Consider the following 25,879-nt stretch of genomic DNA (forward strand, 5'->3'; position numbering starts at 1 on the left):
ATATATCGGGTGCGTTGCCACAGATGCCATACAAATTGCACTGCAAAAGAACTTCGTGAAGCAAGATCAGCATTAACAAGATCAACATGATTGGACGGTAAAGAGTCTGTTCAGCAATCAAGTAAAGGCAGGGATAAGCAACTGTTGAACCTGTTGGTGCATGTATTCAAGTTTCTGTATCTTCCACCTGATGGAAGAGGGTGTAGGAGAGCATTACCGAGGTGGAACGGGTCTTTGCTGATGTTGGCATTCTTTCCGCAGCAACAAAAAGTGTAAAAGGAGTTCAGGGATGAAAGGTTGGCTTCGGTGATGGTCTAAGCTGTGCACGCAATCTTCTCTGGTTTGTTGTGGTCTATGGCAGTGAGATTGCTGTACCATGCACATGGACAGTATGCTTTCTAGAGTGCATCTGTACAGGTTGGTGAGGCTTCTCATCATCGTAATGAATTTCCTCAGCCACTTGTGGAAGAAGATGCGTTGTTCTGCTTTCTTCTCTCCATGGCAAGTCCAGAAGATGTTGTCTATTCTCGACACTCCTTGGAACTTGACGCTCTCAATCTTCTCAACTTGTGATCAATTAATCGAGATGTGGACATTTTCTACTCCTTTCGTTCTTAAGTCACTAACCAGTTCTTTTGTTTTGCTAACACCCAGATAGAGGTTGTTAATATTGCACCACGTCACCAAGCACTCTATCTCCTTTCAGTATTCTGAATCATCTTTATTTGATAACCGTTCTCCCACGGTGGTGTCATCAGCAAACTTGAAGATAGTGTTTGCACTAAATTTTACAGCGCAGTCATGGGTGTGGAGGAAGTACAGCTGCGTGTGGAGACTGCATCCTTGGGAGGCTCCAGTGTTGAGTGTTATCCTGAGGAAAGTGCAGTCATCGGTTTTCACTGAGTGTAGTCTGTGGGTCAGGAAACCGATGATCCAATTGCAGAGGCAGAGCCGAGACATTGTTGTTGTTGGAGCTTTGTGATCATTCTGAAGGGGATTATGGTGTTGAAGCCTGAGCTGTAGGCGATGAGTTGGAGTCTGACATAGATGTCCGTGTTGTTAAAATGTTGCAAGGATGAGTGCAGAGCAATGGAAATGGCGTCAACAGTTAACCTGCTGCGTTGTTAGGCAAATTGCAGGGGATTGAGGCAGGCTGGGAGGCTCGAGCTGATGTGGACTATGATTAGCGTCTCGAAGCACTTCATGACGATATAGAAGTCAGAAGCACGGGGTGGTAGCCATTAAGGTACGTTGCATGCACTTTCTTTGGTACTGAAATGATGGTGGTCCTTTTGAAGCAGGTACCGATTCCAGCTTATCAGAGGGAGAGGTGGAAGATGTCAGTGAAATGCCTGCACATAGGTTCGAAAGTACGGCCGAGGCCACTACCCAGGCACGTCTCTTTCCTTAGGTTCACTCTCAGGAAGACGAATCTGACGTCTGCAACAGTCACCAAGGAAACATGTGTATTGGGGCCTGACAGAACAGGTGACAACACGCCATTGGCATTTTGCTCGAACCGAGCAGAGAAAGTATTGACCACATCAAGGTGAGATGTGTCTTTGTCTGCTATCATGCTCTGCTTCACTTTGTATGCTGTTTTGTTTTTTTTTTAGACTTGACACAGGCGGCGGAGTATATCATTTATTGAGCCCTCTAGCTTGGTCTGTTCTTACCTTTTGAAAACTCGGATGGATTTGAGGAATTCAGACTGGGATTTTCTGTATATATGGGATTTCCAACTTGCATTTGTTATGGACCAGGCCAAACCTCCCTTAAAACATTTTAAGAAAGTAATCCAGACCCTAACTTTGCAAGTTGTACAGAGCAGGTGGAGGGTGAATATTCCAAGTGTGATGCGGTTGGCTCAGCCACGTAATTTAAAACAAAAAAATTGCAGTATTATCGAATGACACCCAAAGAAAAAAGAACAGGATAGATAATGGCTTAACCTATACTTAAACTCAACAGACTATCCCAACGTAACGATGCTTGTTCCAAATTCCTTCAACAATCCTCATAAAGACTATTTGGCACAAAAGGTAAAATCAAACACAGAGTCTAACAGGCGACAGAGGGAGAGAGAGATGGCAGCAGGATTCAGCATGGAACATCTTCTCCCATGTAGCTATTTCTTGGACCAGCAGCCTCAAAGTGACTGACTGTTTTCAGTGAACAGCCAGACTGCTGAAACCAACCAAACCAGAGTTCAGCTGAGCTGGGAGAACTGGCCACTCCCCTTTCATTGTACAATTCTTTAAAACTTGAAACCCTTTTGTGTTAGGCAGTATTTGTTAGTAATAATCAAATTAACCTTAAAACCTTTCAAACCTAGACATTTCAGAATGGCTGATTTTCTTTCTCGTGAAAAAAAGCCAACTAACTTTGTTAAAGGAGCGACATCATTATGCCTCGCCCCTTAACAAAAATGAACCATCAATATCCAAAAACAGTTTCATTTTAAAACTCCTTAATTTTAAACTGTTACTACTCTACAGCACACGTATACATTAAATTGACTATAATCATGCAAACATGCGTAACTACATATTGTTTCAGTTTATTTTACTCTTGACACCGAATGCTTCCAGCGAATGTGGTCATTTGCTGCCAGAAACTTAAGAGAATATGTTGGACAGAGAAAACCTTGGCTCTGACTCTAGCTACAATTAGCATTCTGTTTTGTTCAGTAAACATTCCCTTCTATTTTCGGTTTCAACCTGAGAGGATAATTGGCAATGTTCCGTGGGGCTGCCAAACAAAGTCAATTTTTTTTACTGATCCCAAGTGGCAGGGATATAACTGGCTTGATAACATTTTAACACCTTTCGTCCCATTCGTGTTAATTCTGTTGATGAACACTCTGACAGTCAGGCACATTTTCGTGGCTAGTCGAGTCCGCAGGACACTGAGGTGTAACAGCAAGGGGGAGAGTCACAAAGATGTGGAGATGGAGAACCGAAGGAAGTCAGTGATTTCCCTCTTCACCATATCCATCAGCTTCATACTTCTGTGGTTACTGTACGGTACAAGTTTCCTATACTATGTCATTAATGGAACAACTATTGGTGCTTATGAACAAATTGGATACGTACTCAAGGATTTCAGCTGCAGTACGAACACATTATTTTATGCAATAACACTGTCCAAGTTCAGAGCAAAATTCAGGAGTGCGGTGCAAGAACTGGTCTCGTAAATTTGTTCTCTTAATGACTCAGCAAAATACCTCAGGGAGGTCTACAGTGTTTCCAGAGCAGAAACTGCATACGTATGCGAGGATTCCATCAGCACAATCACATAAATCCGAGTATGACACCGAGTTGGGAAGGGGAGAGCGAATGCAGTCACCATTTAATATGCTCAGAAACATGCTACTGTCCCTGATTGCCTGATGGATTGTCACATACGGAGACAAACAGAAAATGAGCAGTACCAGGTCATTCAGCCTTTCGATTCTGGTCTTCCTGCCATTCCAGAATATCATGGATAATCCAATTACAACATCAAATCAACATTCACGTCTGTCCCGGAGGTTCACTCCACCCATCCCCTTTCACACCTGAACAACAGCCTATCCATCTCTACATTAAAATTATTGACGATATCACAAAGGTACAGCTGGTAATGAGACAAGAGGTAACTAACAGGAGCAGTATAGAATGGAAAGAGGCTGGAGAAGTGATTTGATGCGTGTAGTTGAAACATTGGGTATTCACGGAATGTCTTGTGGATGAGTGCTAAACACTGGCAGGAGGGGTCTCTGCATTTCCCCTGCAGTGGAGGCGAGATAGGGGCAGAAACAGTCCCGACTGTATTATGATGATTGTCAGTCTCTCTCGGTACAACTCCCAATAAACACTTTATTACAACAAGAGAAAGACTCCAGATGCTGGTGATGCTCTCATCGAAATATGAAATAATTTTCTGTTGTTGTATTTATTCTTGAAAGGGTTTCTTAAGCCAAACTTCTGTCCACTCACAACACTTTTCCCTACCTTTTTCTATCTGCTATTGTGTCACTCCCTGTCCTTCTCTGCCTCTTTTTGTCTGTCATTCTATTTCACTACCTCTATCTCTATCGCTCTCCCTATCTCCCAGTTTCTTGCTGTCAGTCTCTCCTTCTGTTATTCTCGTGCTCTCTCTCTCTCTCTCTCTCTCTCTCGGTCTTTCTCTGACACTGTTTCTCTCACTTTTTGTCTGACTCGCTCAGTCTCTCTGTCTATCTCACTCATTGTCTCGCTGTCTAATTCTTCCTATGTCTCTGTCTACCTCCTTCTCTCTCTCTCCCTCTCTCTCTCTCTCGCTCTCTTCGTCACGTGCTCTCATTGACTAAATCAGAATTTTGACTCAGTTTAGCTTATTTTTACGTGCATTGACTCAAGTCCCTTCCTCATCCCTTCAGTCACTGATTTTACTGCAGTAAGTGATTTTGGAGAACACAACATGCTTGGTCACAACGAGCAATACCGTGACACAATATGAAGTATAGTTCTGTAACGTTTTGTTCATTCATCTGTGGCACTTTGGTTGTCTCTCTTCCTCTCTCTCCCACCAAGCCACTCCCCATTCCACCTCCTCCCCGCCCCAATGTCAGTGCGGAAGATTGTCTGTGTTTCTTTCTCTTTCGGTGTGTTACAGTCTCTGTGTGTAGGCGGCTTCATTGTTTTTGTGGGAATGTCCCTCGTTTTATCCTTCTTGCGTTTGTATGTTTCTGTGACTGTGACTACTTCTACTTATGTGTCTGCTGCTGTACTTTATGTTAAAAATCACCCAACATCAGGTCAAAGTCCAACAGGTTTATTTGGAACTACGAGCTATGAGACTGCCACTCTTTCATCACCTGTTGGAAGGAGCGGCGCTCTGAAAGTTAGTGCTTCCAAATAAACCTATTGGACTTTAACCTGGTGTTGTGCGATTTTTAACTTTGTCCACCCCAGTCTAACACCAGCACCTCAAGGTCAGTACTGTGCTTTACGGTCGTGAAGCTGTGTGTGTGTTTTGCTCATGTGCATCTGATGTGCTTCTGTCTGTGTGTATGTTCATTAAGTAGTTGAGTGTGTGACTGTAAATCATTGCATTCCTAGCACATGTGCGTCTACTGAGTGTTTGCATTACTGTCAGCGTCTCAAGATGGTTCTGTGACTCCATGTCTACCTGTCTCGGGGTATTATTGTGGGAATCCGCATGTGTCTCTGCCTGCCGGTGCTCCTGTTCAAACAGGTGATTGTATTGTTCAGACTACATTTCGCTGTCTGTCCATGTGTCAAGATTTTTCTCTATCTCCAGCAGGATGTGTGTGTGTGTGTGTGTTTATGTGTCGCTCAATATCTGCATCTAATTGTGCAGTTCTGTAACTATGTTTGAGTATGATCATGTGCGTATATAACAATGTTTCTGTTACCTTTTGCATGTTGGTTTGTCATGTCTACTTATGTAACTGTATTTCTGTACGTGTGGTAGGATGTGAATGTTTGTCAGAGTGTGGTTCTTTTTCTGCCTCGTCCTGAAACTCCCTCTCCTGAGAAAGGACGAGTGAATACTAACGGCAGATCCTGGTGCATAAATTGCACTCAATGGAGTATTACTGGGAACCCACGATAATTCAAGATATCAGTATCTCTAACCCCAAGAATCCTGAAAAGTGCATTGTTACTTCAATTCAAAGAAATAACTAACTGAGCAAGAAAGGGAAATACGCAATGAAGGGCAGGCCATGAGGAAACTGAGCAGAAGCTAGGGCCTGCACCGTTGGGATCCGTCAGATATGACTCCAACTCCAGCAGGCAAGGTGCAGGTAGTGTTTACGTTGACGGGGGTGGGGGGAGAGATTCCTTTTCGCTCTCTCCTTTTTGTGTATTGTTTTCATTTTGTTTCATTAATCTTCCTGATGTCTGGGAGGCCGGAACACTGTTGGTGGGAACTCATCATTTTGTTGGCTTGGAGAATGGAATCTTGGCTGTAGTCGATCTGGAGCTGTGACACGTTGCTGTAGTTGGCCTGGCGTGTGGTCTCATGGTGGCATCAGTGGGTCGTCAACTTTGGCTTTGTCAGTCCGTGGATGAGGGACTCCTGGTTACGGAAGACCACGAGAAGGGACCCTGTAGACCACGATGAATGAAGATTAACTTGATCTAAGTATGTTATTTTATCTTTCTTGTAGCTTAAAATTGCGTCAGATTATGGCGTGAATTAATGCCGCTAATTAAACAAGGTTACATTATTCTTGGGTCTTTTTTCAAAAGGTCTCATAAAGATAGAAGTTCCGATATGTCTGGAAATATATACGTGAGGGGGCTTTTAAGCTTTTCTTTTTAACACTTGTATATGAAAGGGGAGCGGTTAATTCTCCCAGTTCAAGGTTTGGTTTGGTTTGGTTTTGCAAGGCTATCTTGGATCTGATTAAATATATTCAAGTATTGCCTCAATTTGAGGAGAAGGATGCAGAAGCTGTTTCTCATCTCATTTCATAATGTGGCTAAACAATTAAAGTGGCCAGTGACCATGTGACTCTTATTAGTCAAAATAAAACTCTAAGGTAGATCTAGTGAGGTATTTATATCATACCATAAGATGGATCTGGAGCGTAAAGCCATTTTAAGTGCATATGAGAATGTGCTAGAATCCTACAGACAGCATTTCAGGAAAATAATGAAGGGGCCTGGTCAAACTTACATGTTGAAATCATCAAACAAGTTAATTTTGATTGGTGGTTAACAGAAAAAAAAATCATCAAACCTATGACGCTCGAGGAAAGACAATTATGTTGATGGATTTCAAACGTTTACTTCCTGATGTAACAAGTACTCATGTGCAAGAGCAGACAATGAAAACGGCACAATTATCAGTTGAAATGCCCAATGATTTTGGGTTGGTTGTGAAATCAAATGTTGGCATCCAACGTCAATTCCAATCCGTAAGGGATAGAAATTGACGAAAAGAGAAGTCCTCACGTTGTAAGGGAAATGCAGTTCTTGTGGAGATCGTGTGGATAACTTACCACGGGGTTAAAAAAAACCTTTGAAGGGGAAACACATGTACAAAGAGTCCAGTCTTTTCACGATAATAAAGCAGGACACATGAAACCACAGCATTGTTGTGTTAGGAAAATAGGATAAGCCATGTAGTTTGTTGGAATGGTAACGGAAAGCACAGTGGGGGCTACAAAGATGCACCAGACTGTACAATCTGGTCGGAGATCGGTTATAGAGGAAGTGCCAGCTCTTCTTAAACTATGAACCTGCGTAGGCTAAGCTTTTTTTTGCGTAGGCCAGGAGCAGCAGGTAAAGTGGTTAAAAGGTTAAGAGATGCAGGATCCGCTCAATCTTTGATGTTAAAATATGATGAAATATGTAGCTCTGAAGGGCTATTCCCTGAAAACGTGCCAGCAACGCGGCGAGAGAACAAATGCTCATTTATGTAGAGTGAGATTAGAGTGTCAAGTGAAGAGTGGAGAAACCCGTACCTTTAATACCTATTCCTGCGTTTGCTGAACACTTTTAAAGAGTCTTAACTGATTGCATAGGACCCCTACCTAAAACAAAGAGTGAGAATTACAATAATAAATGAGCCCACTAGATTTCCAGAGGCCACTCCATTATGCAATATCTGAGCTAAAGGGATTGTGGAGGAGTAACTCAATTTTTTCAACAGATACGGACGACTCACAGATTTGCAAATTTTACATCAAAATTATTCAAGGAAGATATGGATAGCTGAGGAATAAAAGAATTTAAATCTACTGCTGACCATGCATAATCACAGGGAGCGCTAGAAACGTGGCATTAGACATTAAGGGCCATGTGAGGACTTATAGGCCAGATTATCTAGGTGAATGAGATATGGAATTCAATTTGTGCATTTTTTTTATAAACAGATTTTGACAATGTTGCCCCATCACCACGTTTATTTAGAGCTTGTTTTTTTTTTTCAGACGGGTCCTAAAGGCACGGGTTCCGATATGTCTGGGTTTATGTACGTGAAAACGTTTTTCAGTTCTTCTTTCCTTCAAAACATTTTAGTTTTGGAAAAAGACCTGGCTAGACACATCAACCTTGTAATTTTATAATCTCTACAATCCTAGGCCTCCGATGATCCAAGGAATATCTGTCTACCTGCAAATCATTCCCAGCCCTGATTTGCACTGCCAAATTGTAGAAATTCACATTTCTCTATATTAAACTCCCCTTGACACGCTTCAGCACAATGGCCCATCTAATCAAGGTCCTGTTGCACTCTGAGACGACCTTCTTTAATGCCTATTCCACCATCAATTTTGGTGTCACCTGCAAACTTACAACTTACAACCATCCATCCTGTCTTCACATCCAATGAACATAAATTGCATGTCACAGTGGAACGAGTTCCGACTGGTCACACGGACCCTTGTCGAATACCTTGCTGAAGTCACTGCAGAGAGCATCCACCACTCTTCCTTCATCAGTCGTATTCGTCACTTCTTCAAAACTCAATCCAGTTAGGGAGATATTATTTTCCACGCACAAAGCCTTATGGTTGATCCCTAATCGCATTATGCCTTTCTAAATACATCCTGTCCCTCTAAATGCCTTCTGTAGCGTTTAGAACAAGGACCTGGTAGATCTAATCGAATATGAAATCCCTGCTTGGTGCTGTTAACCAGGGCCCATAACAGAGCCCTGTATGACAGATATAAACAAGGGTCTCACTCGGATGTTTCCTTTCTTCCTGATGGTGGAAATTGAATAAAGATTTTTTTCACCTGTTGTCTTTCACTGTGTCTCACACTTGCACACACACAAAATGGGTGCTAGGGGGAAAATAAGCACTTCCGCAGTTAGGAGCTAGTGTGGGGGAATAAAAAAGAAACAGGAGTGTCAGACATCCAGTTCACTCTGTGGAAAAAAAGTAATAAAAAGGAAAAAAATAAACAACTGTCTCACTCGGGTGTTTCCTTTCTTCCTGGTGGTGGAAATTGAATAAAGATTTGCACACCTGTTGCACTTCAACATGTCTCACACCTGCACACACACACAATATGAATGCTGGGGAAAATAAACACAACCACAGTTAGGCAGTAGTGTAGGGGTAGAAGGAAAGAGAAATAAACAGGGGTCTCAAAAAGTCTTCTTATTGACAAGGCAATGCAACCCTCTTTGACCATTTCTTGTTACTTTTAATGGGATATGTATTCTTGGGTATTTACTGCCCATCCATAAACCCCTTGCAAACGCATTACTGTGATGAGCTCTGTTACGGAGCTGAATGAGTGTGCAGGACATGTAAGAGAAATTGAATGAACTGAGAGCTTACAGGCACCTGTGTCTATGACGAGATCATAGTCCCAGATTGTATTGGAAATAGATGCCTGAGTTGGAAGACTGTTTTGACAACAATTCGAATTTAACAAATCAGTTTAAATTATGCCCCAGAATAAAAAAAACCAATCAAGTTTGAATTTATTGTTTTGCCAACATTGAACCACTGAAATGATCCGATGTTGGGATATAAAAAAAACATGCATTTTGGAAACTGGACAAAGGGTATATGCCACCGACTGAGACCAACAAATTCGGAAATACTCTCTATCCAACCTACCTTTTCATATGAAATATATTCACAGTAAAAAGAAAGGTGATGATCCCGGGAGATCTTCAGCTGGAAAAGTAAAGTCACAGAAGTGACAGCCGCTGTGTGGTTTTGAAACTAAGTTGACGTAATTTCAGTCAGTGTCTTATTAGAACAGCATACTGTTGTAGATTGGAAGACAGATAATAAGCAGAGAAGGGAAAGGAGAGTTGAGAATTGCAAATAGTTTTTGTTTAATGTTCAATTTTAGAGTTAAAAAATCTAAATTGATATTATTTTCTTCAAATAGTGGAATTTGTGAGTTCTTGCTCGTTCATACTTTAAGAGACTACGAGGTGAGGCGAGCTTTTCTGGGTGTTTGCTTTAATGAACAGAGGAGTTCAATGCCATGTCGTATCACGTCAACATTGTAGCTGCCAATTTCAACTTGCGCTATAAACTCATTTATCTTGTTTCATATGTTGCATACATTTAAATACAACACTCTTCGTCCTTCACTGACTGCTATTCTTCTCATATTGTCCCATTACCTTATGTGCCTGAAGTTCTGTTCCTGTCCCTTTCCATACTCTCTATTCTACATGCATCTTCTGGAAATTTTAATAAAAACTCCTGTGCCTCACCCAGTTTAAATAGTTCAAAGTTCTTGTGATATTAATTTGCACCATGCATTTGTCTACTTGATTCTGAATGCTTCATGTAACATATTGCAAATTCTTCATGCAATAGCATCGAAATGTTTGTGCCTGTATGTAAATATAATTGTCTGTTGTAGGTTTTGGCTCAATATATAACAACTGTTATACGTATGACGTGTCCGTGTCACTGTATATAGAGAGTGCTGTATGTTGGAGACATTTGTGTCTCTATGTAAATACAGTTTTGCACTGAATATGTTTGCAGCTATACCTAAACACTGTTGTCAGTTTGACTTGTTATGCCTTTTATAAACATTGTATGTTGGATCTTCTTTCTTTCAATATGGGAACAAAAACTGCTCACAGGACTCTATCAGTACCTTGTACAGAAGCAGGAAGATTTCCCTGCACTTACACTCTGACCCCCTTGAAATAAGATCCAATATTCCATCAGACTTCTAGATTACCTGCTGCACTTCTGTGCTAGTTTGCTGTGTTTTGTGCATATTTAATCTCAAGTCTCCTTTTGTTTCAGCTTTCTGAAAACTTTTCTCTCTTAGGATGTTGTTCTGTTCTGCTGTTCGAATTTCCAAAATGAGCAAATTCACACTATGCAACGTGATTTCCTATTTGACAAATTCTGGTACAAATAGTTCACCTATGAATATCTCTCTAAACTGTTTGTACCCCTCTCGTAATTTGCCTTCCCACCTATTTTTATGTCATCCACAAACCTGGCTACAGCACATTCGCTTCCACTCTTTAATCATTCATGTAAACAACATTACATGTTATACATACATGTGTTCTACAAATAAATGCACGTATATGTTTATATATAATGTATTCGTGTTGTTGTATGTTGGATTACATTGTGGCCATGCATAAATACTATTCTGTATTGGAATTTCTCGTATATAAAAATAAACATCATCATGCATTGGACCTGTTTGCGTACGATTATTGCAGACGGCGCTGTCCTTGTTTTACATAAATGTTGTTATAGATTGGAAGTATTCGTGCTTATGGGTGAATATTAGCGCACATTTGAAGTGTTTTTGTTTCTGTATAAATGTTCATGTGTATTCTAACTGTTGGTGTTTGTCCGTAAATATTGTTTTGTATTGGTACTGTTTCAGTTGAGATACGGTCATTAAAGCTGTTTATGTATATGTAAACATTATTATGCAATGGTGTTGTTCGTGTTCATTCATAAATATTGTTGCATATTCAAACTGTTTGTGTTATTACATAAATAATATTCCGTATTGGAGGTGTGCGTGCTTCTACATAAATAGAGTTGCATGTTGGAAATTTCGTGCAGAACAGACCAGGTAAGTCTATCCGCTCATTATACCTTACTTGTTTCTGTACTGCACATCAAAACTGTGCTCTCTGAGAGCATGATCAGTGGGTTGGCAAGGGAATATGAGACTGCTGGCTCCAGAAACTATTGAGGCGCTCAAAGGTTTACACAGGTTGGAGAATAGTGAAACTCCTCTTTGAGTCTCCAGCATGCAGGTGGAAAACATTCCAGGGGAAGATCCAAATATACTATGTATGTTTGTATATTATATTATGTACAGGACATAGTACAATACAGTGTAGAACAGAACCTTCAGCCCTCAATGTTGCGCCGACCTGCAAACCACTGTAAGCCCTTCCTCCTACATTATCCCATCATCATCATCCATATACCTATCCAAGGACTGTTTAAATGAACCGAATGTGGCTTAGTTAAATACATTGGCAGGCAGGGAATTCCACAGCCTTACCATTCTCTGAGTGAAGAACCTGTCTCTGACATCTGTCTTAAATCCATCACCCATCAACTTGCAGCTATGCCTCCTCATACAAGTCATCATCCTAGGAAAGGACTCACACTGTCCATCCTATCTAATCCTCTGAACATCTTGTATTTCCCCATTAAATCCCCTATAAGGCTTCTTCTTTTCAATGAGAAAAGACCCAAGTCCCTCAGCCATTCCTCGTAAGACCTTCCCTCCAGACAAGCAACATCCTGGTAAATCTCCTCTGTACCTTTCCCAATGCCTCCACATCCTTCCTGTAATGTGGCGACCAGCATTGTGCACAATATTCCAAGTGAAGCTGCACTAACATTTTGTACAGTTGCAGCATGATATCACAGCTCTGGAATTCAATCCCTCTCCCAATGTCACCCAACACACATATGCGTTCTAAACAGCACTATCAACTGGGTGGCAACTTCCAGGGATATATGTGCATGGACACCAAGACACCTCTGCACATCCAAACTGCCAAGAATCTTTCCATTGACACAGTACTCTGCCTTCCTGTTACTCTTCCCAAAGTGAATCAGCTCACATTTATCTGCATTGAACTTCATTTGCCACCTCAGCCCAATTCTGCATTTTACCTGCAGTTCTTCTGTAACCTGCAACATTCTTCCACACTGTCCCCCACTCCACCGGCTTTAGTGTCATCTGCAAACATACTAACCAATTCACCTATGTCTGTGTACAAGTCATTTATAGAAATTGACAAACAACAGTGGTCCCAAACCAGATTTTCATGGCACACCAATTGTAACTGGACTCTAGGCTGAATATTTTCCATCAACCACCACTCACTGCCTTCTTACAGAAAGTCAATTTCTAATCCAAACTGCTAAATCACCCTCAATCCCATGCCTCCGCAATTTATCCAGACTCTTACAACGTGGAACCTTATCAAAGGCTTAACTGAAGCCCATTAACACCACGTCAACTGCCCTACCCTCATCCACGTACTTGTTTACCTTCTCAAAAACTCAGTGAGATTTGTGAGACACGATCTGCCCTAGACAAAACTGTGTTGACTATCTCCAATCAAATTGTTGCTTGCTAGATGATTACAAATCCTATCCCTTATAATCCTTTCCAAAGCGTTTGTTACAACAGACATAAGGTTCACTGGTTTATAACTATCTGGGTCATATTTACTGCCCTTCCTGAACTAGGGCACAAAATTTGCAATCCTCCAGTCCTCCGGTACTGAACCTGTAGACAATGACGACTCAAAGATCAAGGTTAAAGGCTCCACCATCGCCTCCCTAGCTTCCCAAGATCCTCAGATAAATCCCATCTGGCCCTGGGGACTTATCTAATTTCACATCTTCCAGAATTTTTAGCACCTCCTCTTTAATACTCCTTTCTATCCCTTAACTTAGCCTACTCATCTACAATATTTTCCTTTTCCTGAGCGAAAACAGATGAGAAATATTCGTTTAGCACCTCTGCGATCTCCACAGTGTCCACATGCAACTTCCCACTTTTTGTCTTTGACTGGCCCTATTCTTGCACTAGTCATTCTTTTATTCCTCACAGACCTATAGAAAGCTTTATGGTTCTCCTTTATTCTACCTGGTAAAAACTGTTCATATCCCCTCCTTGCTCTCTTAACTCTCTCTTCAAATCCTTCCTAGCCAATCTGTAGCTCTCCATCGTCTTATCTCAACCGTCTTGTCTCAATGTCACATAAACCTCCCTCTTCCGCTGAACAAGAGTTACAATTTATTTAGTAAACCAAACTTACCTTACCTTATCACTTTCTCCTTGCCTGACAGGGGCATATCTATCAAGGACACGCAATATCTGTTCCTTAAACCAGCTCCATATTTCGATTGTCCCCTTCACCTGAATTTTAATAATCCATTCTGTGCTTCCTAAGTCTTGCCTAATCGCATTATAATTGCCCGTCTCCCGTCTCCAACACTTCCCATGTGGCATGTACCGATCGCTTTCCATCGCTAAACTGAACACAATCGAATTTTAGCACTCTCTCCAAAGTGCTCATCTACAACTAAATCAAACCCCTGACGTGGTTGATTGCCAAGTACCAGATCCAATGTGGCCACCCCTCTTGTCGGCCCCTTATATACCTGTGTTAGGGAACCCTTCTGCACACATTGGACAAAAACTGTTGTATCCGATGTAATAGAGTTAGAGCATTTCCAGTCAATATTGGCGAAGTTGAAGCCCCATAATGACCACCCTGTTCCTTTCACTCCTACCCAGAATCATTTTGCCAATCCTCTCCTCATATTTCTTAAACTTTACGGAAACCTATTTTAAAAACTCCCAGCAGTGGGACTTCTCCTCTTCTGTTTCTAACCTCAGCCCATACCACTTCAGTAAACAAGTCCTCGTCAAAAGTTCTTTCAGTCACCATTGTACTGTCCTGTTTGTAGACGTCGGATCTTCCCCAGAATGAGCCTTAAATATCCATATACCTGAAACCCTCCCTCTTGCACCATCCCTGCAGCCACACGTTCAGCTGATATCTCTCCCTATTCCTTCCCTAGCTATCACGTGGCACGGGTAACAAACCAGAGAAAACAATTCTGCTTGTTCGAGCTTTCAACTTCCATCCTAGCTCCCTGAAGTCCTGCTTTACATCCCTCTCCCTCTTTCTACATATTTCGTTGTTACCAATGTGGATCACGATATGGAGCTGATCACCCTCTCCCTTCAGGACCCCAAAGACACAACCCCGTGCGGGCGGCACGGTGGCACAGCAGTTAGCACTGCTGCCTCACAGCGCCAGAGACCTGGGTTCATTTCCCACCTCAGGCGGCTGCCTGTGTGGAGTTTGCACGTTCTCCCTGTGTCTGCGTGGGTTTCCTCTGGGTGCTCCGGTTTCCTCCCACAGTCCAAATATGTGCAGGGTCAGGTGAATTGGCCATACTAAATTGCCCGTAGTGTTAGGTAAGGGGTAAATGTAGGGGTATGGGTGGGTTTCGCTTCGGCGGGTCGGTGTGGACTTGTTGGGCCGAAGGGCCTGTTTCCACATTGTAATGTAATCTAAATATAATCTATAATACCTTCCAACAGATTCCATGTGACATGATACGCTAACTGGCATATGTTTCCTGCTTTCTGTCTCCCTTTTTAATGCAGCTCCTCCACCTGTTATCTTCCAATACACAGGGCAGAACGATGGATCACCGGAAGAGCAACAGTTTCAAGAATTGGATAGTAAAGCTCTTCACTAATTGGTTAGTGGTTTCTCTATTCTCCATCAGAGTGAATGATTTATTTCGGGACTGAAATATTCTGACTGGTGTGTGGTCACATTAATGGAAGTAAGATCTTGATGTCCTGGCTGCTAGCCCTTCTCCACAGGACAGGTGATGGGAAACCTTCTCCAACAGATCGTCCTGAGTCGGACCTTCACCCTGGTCTTATCGCCCAACTCCTTCAGATTAGTACTTACTTTTACTTTCAAAAACATTGCTTTGGTGAAGAAACCAAACAAACATCACAGTTTGACTCAACCCTACCAAACAAATGAAAAACATTTCTTACGTTCAAAAGTCAATATTTACATAAAGATGACCTACCTGAATGATCCCATAAATGATCAGATCCCACCTTTAACTGTTGAAAAATTTCTCAAGCGGTGGACTTTCCTCACTGTGCCTTGGTGGCAGCTGACCCGAGCTTTATGCCTATATCCCACAGCACGTAGACCTGGACCATGCAATGTGCCAGTCTGTGACATTCGGTCAGGGCTCTGGAAATCCAACAAATTCCAGGCAAACGAAATAGCATATTTCACCGAGTTGATGTTCCTCCAGGTTAAGTAGATATTTGTCTCAGTGTGCACCCTGGGGAACAGCCCACATAGTAGAGAGACATAAAGATGTACACAAAGGAAACAGACGCTTTGGTACAACTCGTCCATGCCAGTCAGATATCCCAATCCAATGTAGTGCCATTTTCCAGCACTTGGCCCCATCCCTAAAAACACGTCCTATTTATATACCCATCAGATGCCTTTTAAATGTTGTAATTGTACCAGCCTCCACCACTTTGTCTGGAAGCTCATGCACCACACTTTACATAAAGAAAATGTCCCTTCAGACTCTTTTATATCTTTCTCCTCTCACCCTAAATCATGCCCTTTAGTTCTGGACTCCCCGACCCCAGGGAAAAACACGTCTATTTACGCTATCCATGACCCTCATGATTTTAGAAACCTCTACAAAGTCACATCTCAGCCTCTGACGCTGCAGTGAAAACAGCCCCAGCCTGTTCAACCTCTCCCTACAACTCGAATCCTTCAACACTTGTGAATCTTTTCCAAACCATGTCAAGTTTCATGACATCCTTCCGATAGGATGGAGACCAGAATTGCACACAATATTCCAAAGGTGTCGTCAACAACATCCTGTACAGCTGCAACATGACCTCCCAACTCCTGTACTCAATATTCTGACCAATAAAGGAAAGCATACCAACTGCCTTCTTCACTATTCTATCGATCTGCAACTCCACTTTCAACGAAGTATGAAACTACACTCCAAAGTCTCTTTGTTCAGCAACATTCCCTACGACCTTACCATTAAGTGTATAAGTCCTGCTAAGTTTTGCGTTCCCAAAATGCAGCAACTCACATTTATCTGAATTAAACTCCATCTGCCACTTTTCAGCCCATTGGCCCAATCTGGTCCAGATCCTGTTGTAATCTGAGGTAATCTTCTTCGCTGTCCACAAACCTCCAATTTTTGTGTCATCTGCAAACTGTACCTCTAATGTGTCATGCTATTGGTGTTGGGATAAACCTTAACAGAAGCACTGCATCTTTTTCAGACATCCTTTGCAAAAGCACATTCCAGAAAGAGATGTGTAAAGGAGGATTCAGTACCACCGCCCCCAGGACCTTCTCTCCTTTTAATCCAGTGCATAACCTCACACATTTGTTCCCCATTGCATTCCAGCCGCCAACTGAACCTTCAGAGAATCCTATACGAGGACTCACCCCACTGAGTATCTGTTACTGTCTTTCAGGTCTGGCAGCATCTGCCCAGACAGAGATAAAGCAGAGATAATGTTTCGAGTCCCGGGGGGCGGCCGTCCTTCGCGGCAATGTGTTTTGAAACTTTATGCGGGGACACAAAATTCCTCTATCACTTTCACCTCTCTGTGAGGAGATTTCATTCTGATCCATATTATTGTGTTTGTCCGCATCTGGAGTCGGCCGCTTTTGTGTTTTCTCCCCTGAAAGGTTTGTTTCTCTATAAAGAGTTTCCCTTGAAGCATCTGCTAACGGTCACTCGGCGCACGAGAGCGGCCGTTAACCGCCATCTCGCCATCTCGCGGGGCCTGAGGGGGCGGGGCCTGGAGCTAAAATGGCTGCGACGGCTGGTCCCAGCCAGAAAGGAGCAGAGTCGGAGGAAGAGAGGACTGTGTCGGTAAAGTGCCGTTCCTGAAGTTAATGATGGTGGTTATTGGGGGGGAGCGCGGAGAGATTCTTGAATTTGTTTCTCACTCCCTCACATTGTCCAGCACGAGGGCGATAATTATTGTCTCTCCCTCCTTCCCTCACACTGCCCAATAAGAGGGCGATAATTATTATCTCTCCTTCCTTCCCTCACACTGTCCAACACGAGGGCAATAATTATTATTTCTCACACCCTCACACTGTCCTAAATGATGGTGATAATTATTGCCTCTCACTCCCTCACACTGTCCAACATGAGGGCGATAATTAATGCTTCTCACTCCCTCACACTGTCCAACACTATGGCGATAATTATTGCCTCTCAAACACACCACCACACTGTTCAAAATGAGGGCAATAATTCTTGTCTCTCCCTCTCTCACACTGTCAAACACGGAAACGATAATTATTGTCTCTCGCTCCCTCACATGGTCCAGCACGAGGGCGATAATTATTGTCTCCCTCCTTCGCACTATCCAACACGAGGGCGGTAATTATTGCCTCTCCCTCCCTCACACTGTCGAACACGACGGCGATAATTATTATCTCTCCCTCCCTCACACTGTAAAACATGAGGGCGATAATTATTGTTTCTCCCTCTCTCACACCGTCCAACATGAGGGCAATAATTATTGTTTCTCCCTCCCTCACACTGTTCAACAAGAGGGTTTTAATTATTGTCTCTCCCTCCCTCACACTGTCCAACATGAGGGCGACAATTATCGCCTCTCCCTCCCTCTCTCACTCCGTCCAACACGAGGGCGATAATCATTGTCTCTCCCTCCCTCACACTGTCCAACACGAGGGCGATAATAAGTGTCTCTCCCTCCCTCACACTGTCTATCGCGAGGGCGATAATTATTATCTCTCGCTCAGTCACACTGTCCAACCCCAAGGCGATAATTGTTGTCTCTCGCTCCCTCACACTGTCCAACACGAGGGCGACAATTATTGCTTCTCCCTCCCTCATACTGTCCAACACGCGGGTAATAATTATTCTCTGTTGTTGCGATGTCTTTGATCCGGGAACTTCACTGTTCCGCAGGTTAGAAATCTCTACTGTCCAGGAATGGTAACTGCAGCCACCTTGCAGAAATGCTCAGAATCTGTCAAGGTCAATAAACCAGCTCATGTGAGGAAATAGATTCCGTCTGTACACTGACAACTCAGTTTGTAATAGGTTCAGATTGAGAAATAAAACAGGCTGTACATTATAAAGAATGTTGTTTGGATATTTGTGAACTTGTCCAGTTCGATTTTATTCAAAATTGAGCACAATTTTGCAAAATAATTGAGCATTAGTCTGAAAGATTTGAAATAGAGAAAATGTTAATTTCATGATAAAATGTAAAACTCAGCACCACTGATTGTTTGAGGCTGGATCTGACACATTAATCCTCTTTCCCCATCTGTGCAGTCACTGTTGGAAGTCTTCAGTGTTTCCAGTAGCTTCTGTCATTAATTCAAGTTTCCAAAGGGAGCAGTATCTCATTTGTCGTGCTCCAGAAATCCCTGTGCTGCCATCAACATGTAAATAAGGAATGGGAAGCAGCGTAGAGCAAATCTTCGAAGATGGAGAGTGTGGCACTGGAAAAGCACAGCGGGTCAGGCAGCATCCGAGGAGCAGAACAGTCAAAGTTTCAAGCATAAGCCTTTCTTTACGAATTATGCTTGAAATGTTGTTTCTCCTGCTTCTCGATCTACTGTGAATTTCCAGCACCATACTCTCTCGATTCTGATCCCCAACACCTGCAGTCCTCACTTTCTCCAAACCTATCTAGTCAGGTCCACGCCTACTAACAACCCACCCTCGCCTCCTGGCACCTTCCTCTGCCGAGGCAGAAATTGCAAAATCTGCGCCCATAACTCCTCCCTCACCTCTCCCTTCACCTCTCTCCAAGGCCCCAAAGGAGCCTTCCACATCGATCAAAATTTCACCTGCAGTTCCACACATCATTTACTGCATCCGTTGCTCCCGATGTGGTCTCCTCTACAATGGGGAGACAAGATGCCTACTTGCAGAATGCTTCAGAGAGCATCTCCAGGACACCCGCACCAACCAATCCCATTCCTTGTGGCTGAATGCTTCAACTCCCCCTCCCACTGTGCCAAGGACATGCAGGTCCTGGGCCTCCTCCATCATGTTCCAACTTGGGACCCTCCAACCCAATCGCATCAAGTTGTACTTCACCATTTTCCACATTTCCCCTCCTCCCAACTTCCCCCGGTTCCAACCTTTTACCTCAGCACTGCCATCATGACCGATCTATCTTCCTTCCCACTGATCCACTTCACCATGCCCTCTGTCGTTTTACCATTACCCCCACCTCCCTCCACCTCTCACATTCCCAGCTAACTTCCCAACCAGCCCCACCCCACCTCCCATTTATCTCTGTACACTGAAGGCTCCCAGCCTCATTCCTGATGAAGGGCTTTTGTCCGAAATGTCGATTTTCCTGCTCCTCGGATACTGCCTGACCTGTGCTTCTCCAGCACCATATTTTTGACTCTGAAGCTTCCGAGATACCGAACAGTGTTGCCTGGTTCCACATTGTAATTTCACAGAAATCATCATCAGAAAGATCGAGCAGCAATCTGATGGATCTATTAGATACATTTATGCATTTCTAGACAAAAATCACCAATAAATCTTATCTTGAGATTTTTCCTTTGAAATTGCTTTAAAGTTGCGACCTTGCAATGGCTCGAAATCAAATTCGGGTCAACTGCTTGGAAGGCAGCTATGCGCACCACTATAACACCATCATGACAGCGAACTTGTCAGTATTCCCAAACACATTTAACTAAACCGTGATCATCATCAAGAGAATGGGGCTGAAATAAAAACAGAATTGACTGGTAAAGCTCAGCATTACCAGCAGCATCTTTGAAGTGAAATCAGAGTGAAACCGTTCAGTCACCGAACCAGAAACGTTAACTCTGATTTCATTTCTCAGAAGCTGTCAGTGCTGCTGAGCCTTTCCAGCAACTCCTGAGATTGTGTCGTTGTGTTTTACATTCCTGGACCCCGGGAATAATTTCTCAGCATCTACTCTATCAAGCCTCTGTCCTTCAGAATCTGATACATTCTAATGAAATTGCCTTTCTATTTTCTAGTATATAGACTCCATTTATTCTGGTACTCAGCGCAGGAACACATCGAGTACTCAATAGTGAAGATTATTTTTTATGATCCATTAATGTATTTGGGTAACCGCTGGCTGGGACACCAGCTATTGCTCAAAGATAATTGCTGTGGGAAAGATGAGGATGGGTTATTGCTGCAATCATTTGGTGCAGGTTAACGCACCAAAGGAGGGAGTTCCAGGATTTTCAACCAATGGCACTTGTAGACTCGAGACTTTTTCTAAGCCGGGGAGAGTGGCTTGATGTGGAATTGTCAACTGATGGTGTTCCTATGTATCTGATGTGCCTGGCATTCTAGTCTATAGTGTCGTGAGTCGAGAAGCTTGTTGACGTGCATCTGCGTGTTTTGTGTGTGTGCCCACTTCTGCCTGGAATGGGACATAGTTTGTCCTGGAGTGAAGTTTGAATTAACTATTTGATGCATTGCTTTTTAATTGATGTCTCTGACTCTCCCTGTCTGTTTGTCCCTCTTGTGTTTAAAGTGATAAAATGCCACCATCTACTGGCCTCACCAGCCACTACACAAGCTGAAGATTTTTGTTTCTGGGACAATTAATTCTGTTATTTCTGACAGTCTCACAATGACCTGAGTGACGCAAAATCGCAAGAGGCTGCGCAGTGATGTCACCCCAAGATGGCCGCCCCCATGGAGAAGGACTGACAAGGAGGCGGGGGAGGAGGCAAGAGGAGACCAAGACAGGGCTATGAAGCAATACAAATCCGCTCCCCCTGTGGGTAAGGAGGAGGAATCAACCGCCATTTTCTCAAGGAATAAAACTTTCATTTCATAGAAATGTACACTGCGTTCTCTATCTTCCTTTCACCATCCTGTGAGAAGGCAGCACCTGCCCCCTGAAATAACAACATGAATTATTTCAATGATATAACACAGAACATGTGTCACTGTTAGGAGCCTCAGAAGTATGAACACTTTCAACATTGCTGTCCATATTGTTCACAGTTGTGCAGGCTCGGTGGGTTAGACATGGGAAATGCAGGGTTATAGGGATAGTGTGGGGAGGGGATAGGTCTGGTGGAATGCTGTTTGATGGGTTGGTGCGGATTTGATATGCCAAATGGCACCCATGTGTCGTGACAGGATTGTGTAATTCTCAATCAAAACATGCAGTGCTAGAAAAGCACAGCCAGTCAGCCAGCATCCGAGAAGCAGGAGGGTTGACATTTCAAGCATAAGTCCTTCATCAGGAATTACTCCACTCTCCCCGTTGTATGATTCTTAGTTAGTTGGATGGCTGCTTTGTGATATAGAGTGATGCTCACAGCAGAGGTCAGTGCAGTCTCTCCTGGGTCAGTGACAAAGACACAGCGGGGTCAGTGTGGTCTCCCCAGTTCAGTGACAGAGACACCATGTGGTCAGTGTGCACTACCCTGGGTCAATGACAGAGACACAGTGGAGTCAGTGTAGTCTCCCAGGTTCAGGAACAGAAACACAGTGGGTTCAGTGTCACCTCCGCTTGGTCAGTGACTGAGACACGTTGGATCAGTGTGGACTCCCTTGGGTCAGTGACAGAGACACAGTGTGGTCACCCCTGGGTCAGTGATAGAGCAACAGTGGGGTCAGTGTGGTCTCCCCTTGGACAGTGACAGAGAAACAGTGGGGTCAGTGTGGTCTCACCTGAGTCAGTGACAGAGACACAGTGGGGTCTCCCCTGGGTCAGAAGCAGAGACACAGTGGGATAAGTGGGCTCTCGTACGGATCAGTGACAGAGACACAGTGGGCTCAGTGTGGTTTCACCTTGGTCAATGACAGAGGCACAGTGGGGTCGGCCTGCTGTCTTAACCCCTTCCACGTGTGGACAGGGATGCGTTTCCTCATGGATTCAGACATGCTGCCAAGCAGAGTTAGATTAGATTACTTACAGTGTGGAAACAGGCCCTTTGGCCCAACAAGTCCACACCGACCCGCCGAAGCGCAACCCACCCATACCCCTACCTTTACCCCTTTAACCTAACACTACGGGCAATTTAGCATGGCCAATTCACCTGACCCGCACATCTTTTGGACTGTGGGAGGAAACCGGAGCACCCGGAGGAAACCCACGCAGACACGGGGAGAATGTGCAAACTCCACACAGTCAGTCGCCTGAGTCGGGAATTGAACCCGGGTCTACAGGCGCTGTGAGGCAGCAGTGCTAACCACTGGGCCACCGTGCCGCCCACAAACCACGAGCGAGTCATGGCTGGTCAAGTCCCATCGAGACAAATGCAACATACTGGTTCACTGATTCTGGGAGTTTTATTCTTCTGAATGAATTCTCCAGTGTTAGTGATTTGTCCTAATCCTCCAATATGTTACTGTCTGTGCTGTCCGTGATGTCGTTTGTGAGTGGATGGGAAGCTGTGCTGTTTGGGCACTTCACCTCACACAGTCCTGCATTAAACAAATCTCAGATCTTTCATAATGTCAGTCTGTGGGAAGAGTTTGCTGGCCCTATTTCAGATATAACTGTATAATTGAAAGCCACGGGTGAGGTGCTGAAATACTGGATGGTGCCTGGTGTTGCCTTTATTGAATAAAGGTAGTAAGGAAAAGCCAGGGATCTACAGATCCGTGAGCATATTATCAGTGGTGGGTAGAATTTGACAAAATCAAAATGATGGATAAAAAGACAAAGAAAGGGGAGAGACGGTTAACACACAGAGCTTCCAGAGAGGCCTGCACATGGATGACTTGGAAAGGTTGTTTTAATCCAGAGATAAAATGCCGATTGTTGGATTATTTGAGGAGGAGTCTTTTTTTTTTATTTGTTCAGTTCAGTGTTTGATGTTTTAAGTCTAATATTTTCTCTACATGGTTCATATTAATCTGTGATTACATTTTATATATAAGGTACTGTTGAGAGCTGCTTTATTCGTATTAATGGTACTGATTAGGTTCCCTACAGCCCAACAAGTCCACACCGACCCTCTGAAGAGTAACCCACCCAGACCCATTTTCCTCTGACTAATGCACCGAACACGATGGCCAATCCACCTGACCTGCACATCTTTGGATTGTGGGAGGAAATCGGAGCCACTGGCGGAAACCCACGTAGACACGGGGAGAATATGCAAATTCCACATAAACAGTTGCCAGAGGCTGGAATCGAACCTGGGATCTTGCGCTGTGAGGCATCAGTGCTAACCACTGAGCCACCGTGCCGCCACCCTGAGGGCATACAGGAGACACTGAGTGTGATGACAAGTATATTTAGAGAACTGATTACACAGCAGGGTCAGTACGATAGATGATTGACTGTCAGGAAAGATAAGAGGGTAGACCAGAAGTCTCCTATTCCTCTTTTAAAGAGATATTCAATTTTGTGTACTGTTGAAAGCGAAAGTCCCTCAGAGGAAAACAGAAGTACTAGTCAGATCTTGGCACTAAGAATTAATCTTATGTTAAATGGGTTTGTGAAGATGTAAAGAACCATTGTTACAGGGGGCCGTCCTGTCAGGGGCACAGAGAAGAGATTTAGCAGCAGTAGGTGTGAACCCAGTATGGTGCCAGAGTGAAGGACATCTCAAAAAATGTGAAGCATATTGTGAAAGCGGAGAGTGAGAAGCCGGAAGTTGTTGTATACATTGGGAGGGAATGACATCATCAAAACAAGGGTTAGGGCTTTGTGGAGTGAGTCGAAGAGCTTGGGTAGAATTTTAAAGAAACAGAACATCACAAGTAGTAATCTCTGGTTTACTTCCGGTCCCAATTTCAAATGAGGGAAGAACAGGGCAGACAAATCAATGGCTGAAGAGGTGGTGAAATGTGCAGGGACTCATTTTTGAGGATCATTGGGATGTCTTCTGGGACAGAAATGGCCTGTTCAAAAAGGGAGGGTTTCACCTGAACAGGGAAGGGACCTATATCCTGGTGGGTTCTGTTTCGAGAGGCTATGAACCCTTTGTGTTGGGGAAGGGGCAGGTGGGGATTTCCTATGTAACATTGAAAACAGACAGAAAGATGTGAATGGTACTGAATCGGAAAAGAACAAGATAATTTAGAAAAGATAGACAATAGCAATTCAGAGCCCAAAGTATTTCTGAAGAATTAAGCTGCATTTATTTCTATCCAAATAAGGCTGATGAACTCAGGGTATATGTAGCAACATAGAACTCGTCTGTTTGAGTGATTACAGAAACGTGGCTGAGGCAAGGACAAGACAAGCTGCTCAATGTTCTGGGTTTCAGATGTTATAGAAATGATAGAAATAGAGGCAAGGCAGGAGGAGGGACAGCATTTTTGATTGAGGAAGGGAGGAGGAGGATCAATATACAGAGTAACAGGTACCACGGAGTGAGTTCCAGATTAGAGTATAGTCGAAGGGTATGGTATGGTTCACATCGGATTAAACAACACTAGGGAGTGAACTGCAGATTGGAATCTAATGGACGGGTTTAGGTTGTTTAGATATGCAATCACAGATACTCAATTGCTACTGTACTTAATGCAGATATAACTGAGGGACCATTTAGTGAAAATCTATGGTTTGACGTGGGAAATAAAAAAGGGATGTTCACCTTGATGGGATTGGACCACAGGCCCCCCAGTAGTCAGAAGGAAATGGAGAAGAAAACATGTTGAGATCTCAAATATATGTAAGAATAATAATGTTGTAATAGCAGGTGAGTTTAATTTTCCTAATCCGGCACCAACCTGAAAAACGTGGTAAGAAGTGTTCGGACCATGTTGTTCCTGTCAGAGTGAAAGGCAAGGCTGGTAAGATTATGGAACAATTAGTGAATAAATGTATTGAAGTTGTAGTCAAGAATAACAAATAATCATATGTTGGATACAGACAATTGGGATCAACTGAATCTCTTGAAGGCTATAAAGTGTATTGGAGCATTGTGAGGAAAGAAATTAGTTGAAACTTTATTGCTGGAACAGCACAGCAGGTCAGGCAGCATCCAGGGAACAGGAGATTCGACGTTTCGGGCACAGGCCCTTCCTCAGGAATTAGGAAGGGCCTGTGGAATTAGGAAGGGAAAGAGAGATGTGAGATATCTCTGGCAGATAATGTTCATGATAATCCAAAAAGATTCTACAACGACATTAAGAGCCAGACAGCAACTCCAGAGAGCAAGACCTCTTAAAGATTAACAAGGTTATCTTTGTGTTGAAACTCAGGAGGTGAATATTTTGCATTAGTTGTGATAGAGGCCCGAAGTGAAATAAATATTGATGTTTTGAAAACAGGTTTAACATGACAGAAGAGAAAGTGCTGGAGGTCTTAGAAGACATACAGATAGATAAATCTCGAGGACTAATCAAGTGTATCCATGAC

General features: G+C 43.3%; 1 pseudogene; it reads left to right on the top strand.

Moving 5' to 3' along the window:
* Positions 1-2,854: 2,854 nt before the first annotated feature.
* The window catches only part of LOC148134008 (uncharacterized), a 47,831-nt pseudogene continuing 24,806 nt past the window's right edge, over positions 2,855-25,879 (top strand).

This window comes from Chiloscyllium plagiosum, unplaced genomic scaffold (assembly GCF_037043375.1).
Source record: "Chiloscyllium plagiosum isolate Xiang-an unplaced genomic scaffold, Cpla_swu_hap1 HiC_scaffold_123, whole genome shotgun sequence".
NCBI classification, from domain to species: Eukaryota; Metazoa; Chordata; class Chondrichthyes; order Orectolobiformes; family Hemiscylliidae; genus Chiloscyllium; species Chiloscyllium plagiosum.